This window comes from Aristolochia californica, unplaced genomic scaffold, assembly GCF_029961685.1.
Source record: "Aristolochia californica isolate CCGP_79_NKW_82.1479 unplaced genomic scaffold, dmAriCali1.0.hap1 SCAF_4, whole genome shotgun sequence".
Classification (NCBI taxonomy): Eukaryota; Viridiplantae; Streptophyta; class Magnoliopsida; order Piperales; family Aristolochiaceae; genus Aristolochia; species Aristolochia californica.
Genome location: NW_027182103.1, coordinates 14,254,087 through 14,263,163, shown reverse-complemented (window position 1 = coordinate 14,263,163; position 9,077 = coordinate 14,254,087).

Below are 9,077 nucleotides of genomic sequence, written 5' to 3'. Positions count from 1 at the left end.
CAGAAACATGTTGAGAATGCAAATGAACCTATCGATCCAAAATTTTCAAGGAGTAGAAAAAATCAAATTCTCAAGTGGTTGGATATTTACCAGGGCCAAACAACCCACTTTTTGCCTATCCTTAAAAATCACAGATACTTTTTGGAACTATCTCTCTCAGCATTTGTGTATTTCCATTTTGGATGTTCAAATTTGTTTTCAGATCCAAACTTGAGTTTTCACTCTCCCTTTTTTTCTCCTAAACAAAAAAGATATAAGGCATAACAAAATGAAAATTTTAGAGTTCATGTATGCAAAAAAAATTTGAAAATTATTTCACGCACTAAAAATGGATTCCATGGTTTTGTTCTCCATGTTTAGGTAATTCCACAAGTACAACCCCTAATAATAAGCTTGGTGGGATTTTATAGGAAAGGGACCTCTAACTAATCCCATCATGCATTAAGTGTGGTGGATATGCATGCCAGAAACATGTTGAGAATGCAAGTGGACCTAATGATCCAAAATTTTCAAGGAGTAGAAAAAATCAAATTCTCAAGTGGTTGGATATTTACCAGAGCCAAACAACCCACTTTTTGCCTATCCTTCAAAATCACGGATACTTTTTGGAACTAACTCTCTCAGCATTTGTGCATTTCCATTTTGGATGATCAAATTTGTTTTCAGATCCAAACTTGAGTTTTCACTCACCCTTTTTGTCTCCTAAACAAAACAGATATATAAGGCCTAAAAAAATAAAAATTTAAGAGTTCATGTATGCAAAAAAAATTTGAAAATTATTTCACTCGCTAAAAATGAACTCCAAGGTTTTGTTATCCATGTTTGGGAAATTCCACTAGTACAACCCCTAATAATACGCTTGGTGGAATTTTATAGGAAAGGGACCTCTAACTGATCCCAACATGCTTTAAGTGTGGTAGATATGCATGCCAGAATCATGTTGAGGATGCAAGTTGACCTAATGATCCAAAAATTTCAAGGAGTAGAAAAAATCAAATTCTCAAGTGGTTGCATATTTACAAGGCCAAACAACTCCCTTTTTGCCTATCCTTAAAAATCACAGATACTTTTCTGAACTACCTCTCTCAGCATTTGTGCATTTCCATTTTGGATGTTCAAATTTGTTTTCAGATCCCAACTTGAGTTTTCTCTCTCCCATTTTTTGGAGTAAACAAAAAAGATATAAGGCATAACAAAATGAAAGTTTTAGAGTTCAAGAATGAAAAAAAAAATTGAAAATTATTTCACATACTAAAAATGGACTCCAAGGTTTTTTTATCCATGCTTGGGAAATTCCTCTAGTACAACCCCTAATAATAAGCCTGTAGAGATTTTATAGGAAAAGGACCTCTAACTGATCCCAACCTGCATTAAGTGTGGTGGATATGCATGCCAGAAACATGTTGAGGATGCAAGTGGACCTAATGATCCAAAATTTTCAAAGAGTAGAAAAAATCAAATTCTCAAGTGGTTGGATATTTACAAGGCCAAACAACCCACTTTTTGCCTATACTTGAAAATCACAGATACTTTTTGGTACTACCTCTCTCAGCGTTTGTGCATTTCCATTTTGGATGTTCAAATTTGTTTTCAGATCCAAACTTGAGTTTTCTCTCTCCCATTTTTTCTCCTAAACAAAAAAAATATAAGGCATAACAAAATGAAAATTTTAGAGTTCATGTATGCAAAAAAAATTTGAAAATTATTTCACACACTAAAAATGGACTCCAAGGTTTTGTTATCCTTGCTTGGGAAATTCCCTTAGTACAACCCCTAATATTAAGCTCGGTGGGATTTTATAGGAAAGGGACCTCTAACTAATCCCAACATGCATTAAGTGTGGTGGATATGCATGCCAGAAACATGTTGAGAATGCAAATGAACCTATCGATCCAAAATTTTCAAGGAGTAGAAAAAATCAAATTCTCAAGTGGTTGGATATTTACCAGGGCCAAACAACCCACTTTTTGCCTATCCTTAAAAATCACAGATACTTTTTGGAACTATCTCTCTCAGCGTTTGTGTATTTCCATTTTGGATGTTCAAATTTGTTTTCAGATCCAAACTTGAGTTTTCACTCTCCCTTTTTTTCTCCTAAACAAAAAAGATATAAGGCATAACAAAATGAAAATTTTAGAGTTCATGTATGCAAAAAAAATTTGAAAATTATTTCACGCACTAAAAATGGATTCCATGGTTTTGTTCTCCATGTTTAGGTAATTCCACAAGTACAACCCCTAATAATAAGCTTGGTGGGATTTTATAGGAAAGGGACCTCTAACTAATCCCATCATGCATTAAGTGTGGTGGATATGCATGCCAGAAACATGTTGAGAATGCAAGTGGACCTAATGATCCAAAATTTTCAAGGAGTAGAAAAAATCAAATTCTCAAGTGGTTGGATATTTACCAGAGCCAAACAACCCACTTTTTGCCTATCCTTCAAAATCACGGATACTTTTTGGAACTAACTCTCTCAGCATTTGTGCATTTCCATTTTGGATGATCAAATTTGTTTTCAGATCCAAACTTGAGTTTTCACTCACCCTTTTTGTCTCCTAAACAAAACAGATATATAAGGCCTAAAAAAATAAAAATTTAAGAGTTCATGTATGCAAAAAAAATTTGAAAATTATTTCACTCGCTAAAAATGAACTCCAAGGTTTTGTTATCCATGTTTGGGAAATTCCACTAGTACAACCCCTAATAATACGCTTGGTGGAATTTTATAGGAAAGGGACCTCTAACTGATCCCAACATGCTTTAAGTGTGGTAGATATGCATGCCAGAATCATGTTGAGGATGCAAGTTGACCTAATGATCCAAAAATTTCAAGGAGTAGAAAAAATCAAATTCTCAAGTGGTTGCATATTTACAAGGCCAAACAACTCCCTTTTTGCCTATCCTTAAAAATCACAGATACTTTTCTGAACTACCTCTCTCAGCATTTGTGCATTTCCATTTTGGATGTTCAAATTTGTTTTCAGATCCCAACTTGAGTTTTCTCTCTCCCATTTTTTGGAGTAAACAAAAAAGATATAAGGCATAACAAAATGAAAGTTTTAGAGTTCAAGAATGAAAAAAAAAATTGAAAATTATTTCACATACTAAAAATGGACTCCAAGGTTTTTTTATCCATGCTTGGGAAATTCCTCTAGTACAACCCCTAATAATAAGCCTGTAGAGATTTTATAGGAAAAGGACCTCTAACTGATCCCAACCTGCATTAAGTGTGGTGGATATGCATGCCAGAAACATGTTGAGGATGCAAGTGGACCTAATGATCCAAAATTTTCAAAGAGTAGAAAAAATCAAATTCTCAAGTGGTTGGATATTTACAAGGCCAAACAACCCACTTTTTGCCTATACTTGAAAATCACAGATACTTTTTGGTACTACCTCTCTCAGCGTTTGTGCATTTCCATTTTGGATGTTCAAATTTGTTTTCAGATCCAAACTTGAGTTTTCTCTCTCCCATTTTTTCTCCTAAACAAAAAAAATATAAGGCATAACAAAATGAAAATTTTAGAGTTCATGTATGCAAAAAAAATTTGAAAATTATTTCACGCACTAAAAATGGACTCCAAGGTTTTGTTATCCTTGCTTGGGAAATTCCCTTAGTACAACCCCTAATATTAAGCTCGGTGGGATTTTATAGGAAAGGGACCTCTAACTAATCCCAACATGCATTAAGTGTGGTGGATATGCATGCCAGAAACATGTTGAGAATGCAAATGAACCTATCGATCCAAAATTTTCAAGGAGTAGAAAAAATCAAATTCTCAAGTGGTTGGATATTTACCAGGGCCAAACAACCCACTTTTTGCCTATCCTTAAAAATCGCAGATACTTTTTGGAACTATCTCTCTCAGCATTTGTGTATTTCCATTTTGGATGTTCAAATTTGTTTTCAGATCCAAACTTGAGTTTTCACTCTCCCTTTTTTTCTCCTAAACAAAAAAGATATAAGGCATAACAAAATGAAAATTTTAGAGTTCATGTATGCAAAAAAAATTTGAAAATTATTTCACGCACTAAAAATGGATTCCATGGTTTTGTTCTCCATGTTTAGGTAATTCCACAAGTACAACCCCTAATAATAAGCTTGGTGGGATTTTATAGGAAAGGGACCTCTAACTAATCCCATCATGCATTAAGTGTGGTGGATATGCATGCCAGAAACATGTTGAGAATGCAAGTGGACCTAATGATCCAAAATTTTCAAGGAGTAGAAAAAATCAAATTCTCAAGTGGTTGGATATTTACCAGAGCCAAACAACCCACTTTTTGCCTATCCTTCAAAATCACGGATACTTTTTGGAACTAACTCTCTCAGCATTTGTGCATTTCCATTTTGGATGATCAAATTTGTTTTCAGATCCAAACTTGAGTTTTCACTCACCCTTTTTGTCTCCTAAACAAAACAGATATATAAGGCCTAAAAAAATAAAAATTTAAGAGTTCATGTATGCAAAAAAAATTTGAAAATTATTTCACTCGCTAAAAATGAACTCCAAGGTTTTGTTATCCATGTTTGGGAAATTCCACTAGTACAACCCCTAATAATACGCTTGGTGGAATTTTATAGGAAAGGGACCTCTAACTGATCCCAACATGCTTTAAGTGTGGTAGATATGCATGCCAGAATCATGTTGAGGATGCAAGTTGACCTAATGATCCAAAAATTTCAAGGAGTAGAAAAAATCAAATTCTCAAGTGGTTGCATATTTACAAGGCCAAACAACTCCCTTTTTGCCTATCCTTAAAAATCACAGATACTTTTCTGAACTACCTCTCTCAGCATTTGTGCATTTCCATTTTGGATGTTCAAATTTGTTTTCAGATCCCAACTTGAGTTTTCTCTCTCCCATTTTTTGGAGTAAACAAAAAAGATATAAGGCATAACAAAATGAAAGTTTTAGAGTTCAAGAATGAAAAAAAAAATTGAAAATTATTTCACATACTAAAAATGGACTCCAAGGTTTTTTTATCCATGCTTGGGAAATTCCTCTAGTACAACCCCTAATAATAAGCCTGTAGAGATTTTATAGGAAAAGGACCTCTAACTGATCCCAACCTGCATTAAGTGTGGTGGATATGCATGCCAGAAACATGTTGAGGATGCAAGTGGACCTAATGATCCAAAATTTTCAAAGAGTAGAAAAAATCAAATTCTCAAGTGGTTGGATATTTACAAGGCCAAACAACCCACTTTTTGCCTATACTTGAAAATCACAGATACTTTTTGGTACTACCTCTCTCAGCGTTTGTGCATTTCCATTTTGGATGTTCAAATTTGTTTTCAGATCCAAACTTGAGTTTTCTCTCTCCCATTTTTTCTCCTAAACAAAAAAAATATAAGGCATAACAAAATGAAAATTTTAGAGTTCATGTATGCAAAAAAAATTTGAAAATTATTTCACGCACTAAAAATGGACTCCAAGGTTTTGTTATCCTTGCTTGGGAAATTCCCTTAGTACAACCCCTAATATTAAGCTCGGTGGGATTTTATAGGAAAGGGACCTCTAACTAATCCCAACATGCATTAAGTGTGGTGGATATGCATGCCAGAAACATGTTGAGAATGCAAATGAACCTATCGATCCAAAATTTTCAAGGAGTAGAAAAAATCAAATTCTCAAGTGGTTGGATATTTACCAGGGCCAAACAACCCACTTTTTGCCTATCCTTAAAAATCGCAGATACTTTTTGGAACTATCTCTCTCAGCATTTGTGTATTTCCATTTTGGATGTTCAAATTTGTTTTCAGATCCAAACTTGAGTTTTCACTCTCCCTTTTTTTCTCCTAAACAAAAAAGATATAAGGCATAACAAAATGAAAATTTTAGAGTTCATGTATGCAAAAAAAATTTGAAAATTATTTCACGCACTAAAAATGGATTCCATGGTTTTGTTCTCCATGTTTAGGTAATTCCACAAGTACAACCCCTAATAATAAGCTTGGTGGGATTTTATAGGAAAGGGACCTCTAACTAATCCCATCATGCATTAAGTGTGGTGGATATGCATGCCAGAAACATGTTGAGAATGCAAGTGGACCTAATGATCCAAAATTTTCAAGGAGTAGAAAAAATCAAATTCTCAAGTGGTTGGATATTTACCAGAGCCAAACAACCCACTTTTTGCCTATCCTTCAAAATCACGGATACTTTTTGGAACTAACTCTCTCAGCATTTGTGCATTTCCATTTTGGATGATCAAATTTGTTTTCAGATCCAAACTTGAGTTTTCACTCACCCTTTTTGTCTCCTAAACAAAACAGATATATAAGGCCTAAAAAAATAAAAATTTAAGAGTTCATGTATGCAAAAAAAATTTGAAAATTATTTCACTCGCTAAAAATGAACTCCAAGGTTTTGTTATCCATGTTTGGGAAATTCCACTAGTACAACCCCTAATAATACGCTTGGTGGAATTTTATAGGAAAGGGACCTCTAACTGATCCCAACATGCTTTAAGTGTGGTAGATATGCATGCCAGAATCATGTTGAGGATGCAAGTTGACCTAATGATCCAAAAATTTCAAGGAGTAGAAAAAATCAAATTCTCAAGTGGTTGCATATTTACAAGGCCAAACAACTCCCTTTTTGCCTATCCTTAAAAATCACAGATACTTTTCTGAACTACCTCTCTCAGCATTTGTGCATTTCCATTTTGGATGTTCAAATTTGTTTTCAGATCCCAACTTGAGTTTTCTCTCTCCCATTTTTTGGAGTAAACAAAAAAGATATAAGGCATAACAAAATGAAAGTTTTAGAGTTCAAGAATGAAAAAAAAAATTGAAAATTATTTCACATACTAAAAATGGACTCCAAGGTTTTTTTATCCATGCTTGGGAAATTCCTCTAGTACAACCCCTAATAATAAGCCTGTAGAGATTTTATAGGAAAAGGACCTCTAACTGATCCCAACCTGCATTAAGTGTGGTGGATATGCATGCCAGAAACATGTTGAGGATGCAAGTGGACCTAATGATCCAAAATTTTCAAAGAGTAGAAAAAATCAAATTCTCAAGTGGTTGGATATTTACAAGGCCAAACAACCCACTTTTTGCCTATACTTGAAAATCACAGATACTTTTTGGTACTACCTCTCTCAGCGTTTGTGCATTTCCATTTTGGATGTTCAAATTTGTTTTCAGATCCAAACTTGAGTTTTCTCTCTCCCATTTTTTCTCCTAAACAAAAAAAATATAAGGCATAACAAAATGAAAATTTTAGAGTTCATGTATGCAAAAAAAATTTGAAAATTATTTCACGCACTAAAAATGGACTCCAAGGTTTTGTTATCCTTGCTTGGGAAATTCCCTTAGTACAACCCCTAATATTAAGCTCGGTGGGATTTTATAGGAAAGGGACCTCTAACTAATCCCAACATGCATTAAGTGTGGTGGATATGCATGCCAGAAACATGTTGAGAATGCAAATGAACCTATCGATCCAAAATTTTCAAGGAGTAGAAAAAATCAAATTCTCAAGTGGTTGGATATTTACCAGGGCCAAACAACCCACTTTTTGCCTATCCTTAAAAATCGCAGATACTTTTTGGAACTATCTCTCTCAGCATTTGTGTATTTCCATTTTGGATGTTCAAATTTGTTTTCAGATCCAAACTTGAGTTTTCACTCTCCCTTTTTTTCTCCTAAACAAAAAAGATATAAGGCATAACAAAATGAAAATTTTAGAGTTCATGTATGCAAAAAAAATTTGAAAATTATTTCACGCACTAAAAATGGATTCCATGGTTTTGTTCTCCATGTTTAGGTAATTCCACAAGTACAACCCCTAATAATAAGCTTGGTGGGATTTTATAGGAAAGGGACCTCTAACTAATCCCATCATGCATTAAGTGTGGTGGATATGCATGCCAGAAACATGTTGAGAATGCAAGTGGACCTAATGATCCAAAATTTTCAAGGAGTAGAAAAAATCAAATTCTCAAGTGGTTGGATATTTACCAGAGCCAAACAACCCACTTTTTGCCTATCCTTCAAAATCACGGATACTTTTTGGAACTAACTCTCTCAGCATTTGTGCATTTCCATTTTGGATGATCAAATTTGTTTTCAGATCCAAACTTGAGTTTTCACTCACCCTTTTTGTCTCCTAAACAAAACAGATATATAAGGCCTAAAAAAATAAAAATTTAAGAGTTCATGTATGCAAAAAAAATTTGAAAATTATTTCACTCGCTAAAAATGAACTCCAAGGTTTTGTTATCCATGTTTGGGAAATTCCACTAGTACAACCCCTAATAATACGCTTGGTGGAATTTTATAGGAAAGGGACCTCTAACTGATCCCAACATGCTTTAAGTGTGGTAGATATGCATGCCAGAATCATGTTGAGGATGCAAGTTGACCTAATGATCCAAAAATTTCAAGGAGTAGAAAAAATCAAATTCTCAAGTGGTTGCATATTTACAAGGCCAAACAACTCCCTTTTTGCCTATCCTTAAAAATCACAGATACTTTTCTGAACTACCTCTCTCAGCATTTGTGCATTTCCATTTTGGATGTTCAAATTTGTTTTCAGATCCCAACTTGAGTTTTCTCTCTCCCATTTTTTGGAGTAAACAAAAAAGATATAAGGCATAACAAAATGAAAGTTTTAGAGTTCAAGAATGAAAAAAAAAATTGAAAATTATTTCACATACTAAAAATGGACTCCAAGGTTTTTTTATCCATGCTTGGGAAATTCCTCTAGTACAACCCCTAATAATAAGCCTGTAGAGATTTTATAGGAAAAGGACCTCTAACTGATCCCAACCTGCATTAAGTGTGGTGGATATGCATGCCAGAAACATGTTGAGGATGCAAGTGGACCTAATGATCCAAAATTTTCAAAGAGTAGAAAAAATCAAATTCTCAAGTGGTTGGATATTTACAAGGCCAAACAACCCACTTTTTGCCTATACTTGAAAATCACAGATACTTTTTGGTACTACCTCTCTCAGCGTTTGTGCATTTCCATTTTGGATGTTCAAATTTGTTTTCAGATCCAAACTTGAGTTTTCTCTCTCCCATTTTTTCTCCTAAACAAAAAAAATATAAGGCA